This window comes from Camelus ferus, chromosome 4 (genome assembly GCF_009834535.1).
Source record: "Camelus ferus isolate YT-003-E chromosome 4, BCGSAC_Cfer_1.0, whole genome shotgun sequence".
Classification (NCBI taxonomy): domain Eukaryota; kingdom Metazoa; phylum Chordata; class Mammalia; order Artiodactyla; family Camelidae; genus Camelus; species Camelus ferus.
The window spans coordinates 65,882,223-65,895,331 of record NC_045699.1 but is presented as its reverse complement, the minus strand read 5'-3'; the positions used below and the strand labels follow the sequence as shown (position 1 = coordinate 65,895,331).

Below are 13,109 nucleotides of genomic sequence, written 5' to 3'. Positions count from 1 at the left end.
GTTTTATCTTTTGAAACAACTTGGGTAAAAATATCACTAAGCAAACAAATTTCATAAGCAACATTGGTAAACTAGTGGGAATGACCTTATTAATGCAGATGGAAGATAACAGGGTAATTTGGAAAACTTCAAAAATACAGTGGGCCTAGAAACAAGTTTGGGAGAAATAGTTGTTGATTGGAAGTTGGTATGACTGCTCAAGTGTCAGCGATATAGTGCTGTCATGTGAAAAGAATGTTACCCAGCAGGAATTACTCGTGGTTAGTTTTCTCGGTATGCTTGGTGCCATTCAGATCCAAAATATTAGTGATGTGATTTTTTTTTACCTAATGTTCAGAATGTACAAGTTTAATCAAGGTAATATAGAAAAGAGCTACCTTTAGTGGGGCTTGCTGCATGTCAGATGCTGTGCTGAAGCACTTCATTCTGTTTATGTAATCCCCATCACAACCTTATAAAGTAGGTGGTGGTTCTCAGATGAGAATCTAAGGTGAAAAGGTTAATACCACACTGCCTCTCATTGCCCTGTTCATCATAGCCAAAGAAAACTTCACAATTGCATCAGTAGAATAAAAGACTTAGAAATGAGATTAACAAAAGAAGTATAAAATCTGTACACTAAAATAGTAAAATATTTCTGATAGAAGCTTAAAAAGAACTAAATAAATGGAGATACATTCCATGTTCATGGATTAAATGTCTAAATAGTGTCAAGATGACAGTTCTCCCCAAATTTATATATTGATTCAGTGCAATCTCTATTTAAAAAATCCCAGCAGACTTTTGGGGAAGACTTTAAAAATAATTTATATGGAAATTCAAAAGCCCTAAAATAGCAAATACAATTTTGAAAAAGAACAAAGTTAGAGGACTTATTTTACATGGTATCAGAAATTACTATAAAGTCACAGTAATCGAGACAGTGTGATATTGGTGTGAGGAGAGATACTAGAACTGGACTGAGAGTTCAGGAATACATCCTTACGAATGTGGTCAATTGATTTTTGACAAAGATATCAAGACAGTTCACTGGGGGAAAAGATCAACAAATGAAGCTTAGAAAACTGGATATTGCTATGCCAAAAGAAAAAAAAAAGAACTCAAGACCCTTAATTTACATGAGACACAGAGTCTTATTAACTCAAAGTGTATTATACATCTAAATCTAAAACTACAAAATGTTTTGAAGGATACTTTTGTGACCTTGGGTTAGGCAGCAACTTCCTAGACATGACACCAGTGGCACAAGCCGTGAAAGAGAATTTTGATAAATTGGTTTCATTAAATTGTAAAACTTTTGCATTTCAGAAGACATAATTAAGAGAATGAATAGAGAAGCTACAGATTGAGAGAAAATATTTGCTTGTCTGATATCTGATAAAGGAGTATCCAGAATACATAAAAAACTCTTAAAACTCAATGAGGAAACAACTCACTTTTTAAAAATGGACAAAAAATATTGTATGATTCCACTGATGTGAGATACCTAGAATAGACAAATTCATAGAGACAGAAAGTAAAACAGATTGCCAGGGGGAATGGGGAGTGGATAGTTACTGTTTAACGGGTACAAAATTTTCATTCAGAATTATGAAAAAGCTCTAGAAATGGATAGTGGGTGATGGTTGTACAGCATCTTGGATTTCATGCGATTGAATTGTACACTTAAAAATGGGTAAAATGGTAAATTTTGTGTTATGTATATTTTGCCACAATAAAAATAAGTGAAAACCATTAAAACATGAGACAAAAGACTGGAGCAGAAACTTCATCACATGAAAAAGTGCTCAACATCATTAGTTATTAGGAAAATGCAAATTAAAATCACAACAACTTTCCACTGCACACCGTCTGGAATGGCTATAGTCAAAAAGACTATAAAAATGTTCTGAGAAGTGTTGGTGAGGATGAGTGGTATCTACCCAAGAGAAGTAAAAATATTTATCCACACAAAGACTTGGATGTGGATGTTCACAGCAGCATTATTTATGATAGCCAAAACCTAGAAACAATCCAAATGTCTATCAACTGGTGAATGAGCAAACAAAATGTGGACTATCTGTATAATGGTATGCCATTTAGCAGTAAAAAAGAATGAACTACTGGTGCTACAACATGGATACACTTCAGAAATACCCATTATGCTAAGTGAAAGAAGCCAAACACAAAAGACTATGTGTGAGTCTATTTATGTGAAATGTCTGGAAAAGGCAAATTTATAGAGACAGAAAGCAGATCAGTGGTTGTCTGGGGCTAAGGGTAGGAGTGGAGATTGGGAAACAAGCTCAAGGGAAGTTTTAGGGGTGAGGAAAATGTTCTAAAATTGAATTGCAATTGATAGTTGAACAACTCTGAATGAGTGAAAAAAACTGTACACTTAAAATAGATTAATTTTATGGTATATAAATTATATCTAAATAAAGCTGTTATTAAAAAGTACCTAAGATTGGTTGGAAGGAGATAAAGGAGGGGACTTTTGGATAAAATGGATTAAATTCATCAGCCAAGTGATGCCCTATTTGATGATTTGCTCAGTCTTGTCTTTGGAAGCCTGCACCCTCCTGGTCCTAAAGCTTTAGCCTGGACCCCGCCCCATTAAAGAGTCCATTGGGAAGAACTTTTTCCTCGTTTGGGAAGACTGACTCAATTGTTTGTAGTGTGACTCTGATGGATCGTCTAGGCTGGTGACATATATATACCTGCATCTAGCCCCAGGTACATATTAATAACCTCAGCTAGACATCTTGAAAATATGTGCTTTTAGTTGACAAGCAGGTGGGAGTCCAGGGAGTGAGGGAATCTTGTCTGCTGGAGGTGGATGGCCCATGGAGTAGCGCTGTCAAAGACCAGGATGCTTTGGGCTGTATTGCTGTGTGCTGTTTGTGGCACATTTTTCTCTGTGTTCTTTTTAAGCCTCACAACAATCCTGTGAAGATGGGAGAGGTGTTCTTAGTCCCCCTTTCACAGAGAAGTAAGACTGAACAAGCTGACTCGTTTGTCCAAGAACACATAAACCATGGCAGAGTTGGAATTAAATTCAGGTTTTCTGACTCCATACTATCCCAGACCATTTCTTCTATACTCTACTGTTTTGCCTCAGCTATTTACAGTCATCCCTTGGTATCCACAGGGGATGATTCCAGGATCCTTCTTGAATACCAAAATTTTAGAATGCTTAAGTCCCTTATATAAAATGGTGCAGTGCAGTTGGTCCTCTGCACCCCCAGATATGGAGGACCTACTGTACTGGGAAGAGACGAGAAAGGGACATGTGATTTTGTTTGATTGTATGTGTGTTTCAGTAGATTTAAGTTAGCCTGAAGAGTAGGAGGGGAAGTTGGGCTCCATTGTAAATTCAGGGGTCTACAGCAAGTATAATCAAGATAGCTTTGTTCTGATACCTGGTAGTTAGTAAGATTACACCTCTGTTGAAAGGTACTTCATGGCACAGATGACTTGAAGGTATCCTATGCTTACTTCATGGAGCCTCCTAAGTTACAAACCTAATTGTGCCAGAAATTATAAAAAATTCATTTAACAACCATTTATTGTGTGTATTCCATGTCAGGCCCCCTGCAAGATTTGGGTTCATAAGGTGCATTTGTATCCTGTTGAGATACAGTCTGAGAGGAGAACAGGAGGAGGCTGGAATTTGCTTTGTTTCTTTCTCTGAGGCTGATATGGGTGCCCTCCAAAGTGACCACTTCAACCGTGGACCTGGAGCTTTTTGCTTTCTGCTATCCCCACAGCTGTACTTTCTGCAGGTCCCCATTCTTGATAAAAATAGTCTATCTTTCCTTCCTTTTCCACTCTGGATTCTTCCCTCTGCTTTTCAGCCTAACAGGTAGATCTTGGATCTAAAAGAAATCTTTGCTTTTTAAAAAAGACATTTAAAAATAATTTTTCTTAATTATTGAAATAGTTCGTGTTTATTGCTAAACACTTGGACGATCTAGATGGGTTATAAATAATAAACGTAAAAGTCACCTTTAATTCTACAACTTAGAGATTTCAGTCATTAACATTTTTACTTCCAGTCTGCTTTTTACTTCCTGCCAATGTACACTTGTGCACGTGTGCGTGCGCACACACAAAGATGTTAGTATTTTGTTGTGGCAGGCTCTGTGTGAAATATTTTACACATACTCCTATTGTTCAGGTAGTCCTCTGAAGTAAGTACTATTATCATATCTCCTATTTACAGATGACACATATTTAAAGGGTCAGTAACTTGTTCAGTTTCACATAGTTGATAAGTGATTGAGCTGGAATTTTTACCCTCATTTAGCCCAGGCTCTTCACCACTCCTTTCCAGAAATCTATTTTCATCCATGACTTGCTCTCCAAATTGTTCTCTCCAAGACTGTCGGTAATTGTTTTTAATTTTTGCCTTCTCCAGCCTTGTTTTAAGACCTCTTCTTTGTGCTTTAGCCACACTTGCAGTTTCGTGAAAGCACTATGCTCTTTTGGCCTGCACACATCCCATCTGTTCCCTCTGCTTGGAATGCTCACCGTACCTGTCTCACCCAGGTAATTGCATTTACCCTGCAAGTCTTCCTTGAGGTCACTTCCTGGACCTTTCTCACCCCTAAGACTAGATTGGCCCCTGCTATCATTTGCTCCCATGGTACGTTGTCTTTCTCTTTTGCAGAACTTTTCACAGTTAAAATTATTTGTTCATTAGAACTTGGTCTGCCATTTTCACTATGCACTTTTGTTCCCTTCATATCTCTGGTCTTGTGTTGTATTCCAGGTGCACGGTAGATATCCAGTAACTATTTGCTATCTTACCTTTTTCTTTCTGTACTTAGCTTATTTACTTTCAGCTTCATACTTGAAAATTCGCATCCTCTGTTCAAAAAATGAATTCCTCTTTCTTCCAATCTGAAATTGCTCATTTCTTAGTGCACTTCAGCCCCCTAATCTAGTCAAAAGAGTTTGGCACCATTCTTGACTCCTCAGTTTTTTTCTGTTTAAATATCTCTGAGATTTCTGGGAGGATATACACTGAACAGAATGATTAAGGGAGCCAACTGGTGGGCTTTAGTTTTCTCTCTTTTGTCTGAACTTTTCATTGACTACATGGTACTAAAAAAAATCCTATTTTGAAAAACAAAAAATAACCGAAACTAAAAGCTAAAATGCCTTTTTGAGATACCCTTTTTACTCTCTCTAATTCTGCTGCCTCAGTTTTAGCTTAACTCCTTTGTGCAACAGATTTCTATTTTTTTTGTCTCTTTCAGATCTCTCTCGCCTTCCTCCTACTTCATCTGCTTGGTGAATCTTCCCAGAGTCTTGCTTTCATTGTCTCCTTTCAGAGCTCAGCACTTAAAGTGGCTCCCTATTGCACTGATTTCTTTTTTTCTGCCTGACTCACAAGGCCATCTGCAATTTGTCCTTTTACTTTTTCAGTGCTGCTCCTCATGACTTTCTAACATAATCTCTGAACCATTCTGTTCTTGTCCCCTGTACATGCCGTGTATTTTCTCTGTGGCAGATATTTACTTACAAGTCGCATCTGCAGAAAACACCCTCAAACTCACACAACTGTCTCCTTTCTAAAGCACTTAGTTTTATCCAAGAGAAATTACACAGGATTTTGATGGCCAAAATATACATTGTTTTCATTGGCGCATGTAAAGAATACTGATTATCTGTGTAAATAGACAGCATGCTTGTTTTAGGTATACATTTTCAATGTGTCAGACACTCTTTCTAATGTTTTCAGAAAATTTGGAAATAACTGGCAGTTGAAAGTAAATGCCTATGGTATGCATTGGTATTCTGACAAACAGCAATATGTGAATTACCTTCTTTGTGTCCACCAGGATGAAAGAATGAAAACTTTTTTGGGTGAGGAGGAAGAGAGGTAATTAGGTTTGTTTGTTTGCTTGTTTATTTGAATGGAAGTACTAGTGATTGAACCCAGGACCTTGTGCATGAATCCTCGTCTTTTTTTTTTTTTTTTTTTCGTTTTTCTTTTGGCTTTGATTTCTCTCTTTAGCTTTTGTCTCACTGCACCTGTGCTTCTCCTTCATTCCTGTCCCTGAGAAAAAAAATTTCAGAAGGCTAAGTTGACAGCCTCTTCTCCTGCTGCCTTATTTAATTTGACTTTTGCTGTGAGAATCTGTTTCTATCTTGGACTTAAATATATGATAAATTATTTACAACCAAGGCCCTTGCTTTCCTGTCATTATCATGAAAGATTTAGTGGCTCATCTCATCTCATTTTAGAGGATTCAGAGAGTTGATACTACATTTTAATTTTTGTTAAGAGAAATGATGTGCATCTCCCATCTCACTTAGTTTTTTTCCTACTTGAGGGACATGGCTTACAAAGATAAGAATGAATAGACCCTGTAGTTTTGGTCAAAAGAGAATATTTAGGTACATTTGAACAATAATAACCAGGGCATTCATACTAATGCATAATATATAGCCACTTAAAAGAATGAGTGCAATATAGAGATTGTTGTAAAAGCCTATCTATAATATATAGTTGAGTGAAAAAGCAGATTGTATGGGAGTAAGTATAAAATGAGCTAGTTTTTGTTGAAGCCACCCTCCAGAAAACCACAAAGTTGTGGTATGTGTCTATTTGCATGTGCATGGAGGAGGGTCTTCAAGGAAATAATACATTTAGTTTGCTTATGATATTTATTTATTTAATGATAGATATACAACAAATAGTTTACTTTATAATATTTACTATTTTAGTACATTAATAAACTTATTATTTATTATATTTATAAGTGGTTTCCATTGAGGAAATGGATTGTAGATGATGAGAAAAGGGATTTTCAGTTTTTACTTAATAGAGTTCTATATTTGAATTTTAAATAATGAACATGTGATTCTTTTTAACTTAAATTATAAAATCGTTTTTTAATATGATATGATGTTAAGGTATATAGTTAATTCTTTCTGTAAAATATTTCCTTAACTCTAGAACATCTTTAAGAAAAAAAGGAAAAAAGAAAAGTACTAGGAATTTAGAGAATTTACTCCATATTAGAAGCAAACAGAGCCTTTCGCCAATATGCGGGAGACAGTAGCACAAACCCAGCACAGTAGTGGATGCACTTGGGTGATTCTCTGCACATGCTTTTGCTTCCCTTGGGTTGTTTGGTCCGCAGTTTGCATTCATTGATCAGTGAGTTGATTCAGACTCAAACCCACCGACAGCAATGAATGTTGAGTGCAGCCATCAGTGTTTTCATTTGATGGAGTTTCCTTGGCCTGTCCTGACTCCTGGCTCTTTCTTTTCCACAGTTTTTTTGAGGTCTGTGTCTGGCATCTCTTTTAGTAACCAACCATTGAGTATCGACATAATTATAGATAACATTGACATTAGAGCTGGGAAGTTCTTAAAGATGGAGAAACTATGCTTCAGAGAAGGGAAGGAGTTCCAGGAAAAGCTAATGAGTAGCTCTGTGACCACAGGGGCAGTGCTTACGTACCAGTAGGTCTAAACAGCCTGGTTCTTCCTCTCTGTTTTGAACTGAGAATTATGAATGCTTTTAAGGTAAATTAGCACAGATTATGTTTTGGGTTAAGTAATGATAATAGCTTACATATATTAGCATTTGTTGTGTGCTAGGAATGGGTACAAAGTACTTTATATATTATCTCACTGAATCTCAAAACTCTACAAGGTAGCAATACTTATTATCCCCCATTTTAAACGTAAGGAAACTGAGACTCAGACACTTGCCCTGGGTCACACAGCTAGTTAGGGAGTTGAGCCAAGATTCATCCCAGATCCTTCTGACTCCAAACCTGACTTTTTACTTGAATTTAACATTTAATTAAGCATCTATGTGGACGGAAATGGTGAGGCAATAGCTGCTTTCAGACAACACATATTGTAGTGGGACTGTCAAAACTTAACCACATTAACTATAATTAGAAATGGAATGTGTTAAGAACATTGCAGACATTGGACAGTTCTGTGCTATTTTTGCTTATTAAATCCTCCCCTTGTCCCTAATTAAAGGTTTGAGGGGACATGGGAGAAGTGGGTGTAAAATACTTAATTGGATTTCACTCCAAAATGAAATACACGTTTTTAATAAATCTCTTCTTGTTACATCCTGTTTCGCACCAGAATGGCGTATTTCTAGAAGATATTTAGATACATTAGGTATTATCACGGAGTACTCCTTATCTTGTTGAGACAAAACATTTGTTTTTCAGAAACACAATAAAAAGCAAGGAACAATGGGTAGCAGAAATAGAGGGGAGCTTTTAAAAAAATAAACTGGACCACCTTTGGGGGACAGGCAGCGATACTGGTTCTGGTGATCTCATGCGACATATGAAGGTACAGCCTGCCCCTTTGCTTCAGGAAGTAATGTTGTCTGTAAGGACCCTAAGGTACAGTCAACGGTCGGTGGTTTTTTCAAATCCCAAACTCACCGACAGCGTTGAATGTTCCTTGGAGTCCTCTGAAGACTGGGTCCTGGCCCTGGCAGCCCTTCTTCAGCCTGCTCCCACGTTCCAGGAGCCATTGGGCAGTGAGAGCACTGCTGATGGAGCCTCTCACATTCTTTTCCAGGTTTCATGTTGAGAGTATTTAAATTAAGAAATCGATTTGTGTATAGCACAGAGCTAATGAACCTCAGGATTGTGAGGTTGCAGTTTATACAAGCAGACTCGAATGGATGTCTGAGAAAAGAACTTTGAATAATATTTTGTAATTATGAAAATGTCAAATATCCTATTTTATAACAGTATTTTAATTATTAAAGGGCAAGGATAAGAAAGAAATTAACATATACTGAGGACTTACTCTGTACTGGGATTTGTATATTTTTATTTCCTTAAATTCTCAACACACTTTTATCTCATGAGAAAACTGAGTCAGAGAAATAAAGTGATTTGCCCAAAGTTACATAACCAGGAGCCAAAGTTACAAGCCAGAACTTGAATGTTGGACTACATGATTGCAAAAAATCACTGATCATGCTGCCTCTTCCCTTGACCACCACACAACTTACTGTTGTATATCTGGAGGCAGGACCTTCAGTGAGATCTAAGTCAAACAAGTAAACATCCTCTTCTTGTTTGCCTGTAATAATAGTAGGAAGCTGAAAAAAAAAAAGTGACTTTTATAATTGGTGATCTCCCTAGCTGAGATCTTGGATCACTAAGTTACCACAGAGGTTCAGTGGTAGTCTACAAGATATTTTCCATATGAAAAAGCAAAAAAATAAACAAAAACCCCTACCATCTAATAGAAAGCCTGCATTACTTACTAAGCCTGTCCTTAGATCACGGAGAGTAAGTATAATGTCAGATGTCTTTGCTTTTGGCAGAAATGATGACAGTGCATTGTCAACATACTGATTATTTGTATTGACTGTTGAATGTCCTTGATGAAAAATCTGGGAAATAAATTAATTCCATGGAACTTTTCAGGATATAGGGTTTATAATGGGAGGAATCCAGAAGTGCTCTGCAGAAAAAGGGCTTACAAAACTGCTGGCTGTTGAGGTTAATCTTTAATTAGGGATAGTTACTACTATTTGCTTTACATTTAAATATTAAAGGTTGATTGTTCTCAAATTCATTTTTAAAGCAGCCAAATGGTACACACATTAAGAAAAAAAATCAAACCATTGGAAATTTGGTTTGGATGTAAATTGTTTACATTTTATATCAGTTTAATTATTTCACCCTCTGTCAAAACACTCCAGTTAGCCAGCTTTATTGAGTCCTCAGTGTTATGACAGTAAATGGTATACAAATGACAACAAAAAAATCAAGCAACTGTTACTGTTTAGTATTTTTAAAACTCTTTAATGGACTTATTTTAAATGGCCTTCCCTGAAGTACTTAATGCCTTATTCCATTTGGATAAATAATCAGGCTTTAAGCAAATACTGACCTCTTCTACCTCAAACCATTAGATGTTTACAAAATATCATTGCTTGAATTCATGGTATTCTAAGGTTTTTCCTATGAAAAAACTAGAAAAGAGTGAAAGGCAGGTTTTTAAAATGACACAGGGGTGTTTCTCATTGTGTTTGAGAAAATTAATTTTCATGGCAATAAATTCATTATCTTCATCCTTTCAATTTGCTTTAAATCTTTAAGCTTAGTTTTTATAATCAAGCAAGTTTAAGGCACATATTGGGTCTTTCAAATGAGTTTGGGAATTTGACTAATAGGCTTATGCAGTGCAAGGATATAATCTATGAGTTAAAAAAGTGTTAAGGGTTAAATTAGCCAAGAGTTACAGAAGCTACACATTTAATAAATTGGTCTACTGTTTAATTCTTGATCTAGACTGGTTTTGAGGGGTTTTTTTGGTGGGAGGTGGGGTTGGGTAGTTAGGTTTATTTTATTTATTTTTAATAGAGGTACTGGAGATTGAACCCACGACCTCGAGCATGCTAAGCATGCACTCTACCATACCCTCCCCTAGACTGGTTTTGAGTTTGTCAGAACTCACCATGCCATCCTTTACTGTTCCACTTACCTCCTTTTCTTTCCTTTTCCAGAGGTACTACGAAATATTTTGGAACCCACATTGCTTTAACTTGGAGATGTAAATGTTTTCACAGTCCTCTTGAGGCCTCTTGATATACTTGAAAGAAACAAAAAGCATAAACTTAATAAAACAATATATATTTGAGAGATTAGTAGCATAGAAGAGGAGTCACTGTCTCCGGTAGCTGTACACCCTTTCATTTCCCAAGCACTATGCAGGGAGCATCTCTAGAAGTATTTGGAGATAATGTTGCTATTCTTGAGGACAAATTCTTGTTATGAAGATGACAACAGAATGTCAGCATGAATTCATGTTCCTCTTAGCCAGACTGCCAGTGTCCTGCTTCATCCTTTTACTAACTCACCAGCAGAATCTTTTCAAGGAATCCTTTCTGTTTCATACAGCCCTTGCCATCACGGAGGCCAGTGTCTACCCAGGGAACTAACACAGACACAGATAATAACAAAGAGGATGATTGCTATGCTGGTGGAATGGTATGAACCAGATTAAGGGAGAACAGAGAAAAGAAGGGTTAATTCTGCCTAGAAATGCCAGAAGTGTATCTAAGTGGTCACATCTGATCTGGGCCTTGAAGGTTTAGTTGAATATTTACTAGACAGAGAAGGAAAGATACTCCAATAGAGGGAACACTGCACAGGAAATCCTAGAGGCAGGAAAGTTCAGGTAATGGTGCGTAGTATTGAGATTAACCCCCTAGAGCGTCAGTTAACTCATCTTTAAGATGCAGGACAGATAGCACTCACTTGTCCTGTGCACACAGCTGTGAAAATCAAATGAGGTTATATATGTGAAAGTAGCATGCAAATATAATTGCTCGATCTCTCTCCTCATTGTTCTTGGTTCATATGTGCTGAAATAAAATAAATGAAGTACCTCATCATGATAGACTTTTCCAGTTGGGTTCTTACTTGATTTTCTCTTTTTTTTTTTTCCTTTAAAGTGACCATAGTTTAAATTTTACATAAATTAAATGTTTAAAATAATTTTTATTGACATGTGGTTGATTTGCAATGTTAGTTTCAGTGTAAGCAAAGTGATTGAGTTATACGTATACATACATATATTTTTTTTTCTTTTCAGATTCTTTTTCATTATATGTTATTGCAAGAAATGGAATATCATATCCTGTGCTATAAGTAGATCCTTGTTATTTATCTACTTTACATATAGTAATGTGTGCCTGTTAATTGGGGAAGCAATATTATAGCATAGTAAAGAGCACAGACTTTGGAGCCAGAATCTTGACTTTGCAAGTTACTATATATATGACCTTGGGCAAATTACTTAACCTTTTTCTTCCTCTGTTTCCTTATGTATAAAGTGGAGATAATGATAGTATCTACCTCATAGGACTAAATGAGGTAAGATATGTTAAGTGTGTAAAATAGCACATAACACATATTAAAAACTGTGTGTTCTTATATATGTTATTTCAAAATAGTTTAAATTGTTAAAATCATTTACAGTTATTATTTACATGTTACTAAGTAAAATTGCATGTTTTGCCCTGAGTTTGGTTTCCATATACACTAATATAAAAACCTTCTTATGTAGTTAAAACAATCTCTGACTAGCTATTACATTGTAAATATACATATGTTCTTAAGACATTTTGAAAATTAATGCTCCACCACTTTCTTTGTGACCTTAGGTAAAGTTTTTATCTCCTGTGAGCTGGAATTTCCTCAATATGTAAAAATTAAAATATTAGTATCTGTCTCATATTGATTGTGAGGATTAAGTTAGATATAGAATTTAAAACTCTCTAGAAAGCTATGGATTCTCTCCCTAAATACATACATGTAGGCACAAAAATTTGAAAGGAGTTTCATTTATGGAATCCAAGAACCTACCCATAGGCTCCCTGTGAACTTCAGGTTGAGAAATTCTGACCAGAGCCAGAGACTAAAGTTTTGCAATCTGGTCTTGTCACTAGTGTAACATGGCTATTTTGGAAGTCTTGGTCTCCATCTTATCAGGAGTGGCTACTTGCCAGCAGCAGTGCAGACTCACCATCATCTAGTCATACCTTTCCCTGTAGAATAACCTCTGCAATGTAATTGGACCGTGGTAACTGTAATGATGTGATGTAATGGTAGTCTCTGGAAAAGTGATTATTTGGACTTCATCAAATTCTGTACTGATTGCAGATACCAACCATTACTTAGTAAATCTGTGCTTATACAATTGGCATTTGTAAAAGAGGTTGATGAGAAGTTAACACAAATATTTGAATGAATTTATCATATTTTGCAGTAGTTCCCCACCTCTCCTCGCTTCCCCAGCAGTCATTTGGTTTGGATCTGATCCTAGCACTATGACTGCTAATTCTGACTTGAAGTTAGTCTGAAAAAATGTGTTGTTTCAAGGCAAAGCTTACAGAGGAGCCTGCTGAGTTCAGAGTGTTTACTTGAATTGAGAATATTAGGAAGCAGGGGGAAAAAGAGTGTGCAAAGATTGTGGTTGTATATGGAGTTATTGATCTTCCTTATATTTAGCCTGCTTGATGTTTTTACCAAGGAGTTGAGAGATAGAAATAGAAACTTAAACTTAATAGCTTGGAACATTTTACTATTTGACATGGCAACTTTAT

The 13,109-nt window shown here is 36.2% G+C and overlaps 1 protein-coding gene and 1 long non-coding RNA gene across 5 annotated transcripts in view; one reads left to right on the top strand and one right to left on the bottom strand.

Moving 5' to 3' along the window:
- The window catches only part of NR6A1 (nuclear receptor subfamily 6 group A member 1), a 204,307-nt gene that overhangs the window by 50,728 nt on the left and 140,470 nt on the right, over nucleotides 1–13,109 (top strand). The window lies entirely within an intron of this gene.
- Nucleotides 1–13,109, bottom strand: part of LOC116663259 — a 50,958-nt gene that overhangs the window by 10,543 nt on the left and 27,306 nt on the right. For 2 of the 3 annotated variants that reach the window (XR_004319479.1, XR_004319478.1), the window contains exons 2-3: nucleotides 10,484–10,591; nucleotides 9,000–9,089 (exon numbers count right to left, since the gene is read on the bottom strand). This is a non-coding gene — a long non-coding RNA (uncharacterized LOC116663259). Of the gene's footprint in view, nucleotides 1–7,571; nucleotides 9,090–10,483; nucleotides 10,592–13,109 lie in introns of those variants that run through there. The other variant, XR_004319477.1, reaches the window with a different exon arrangement.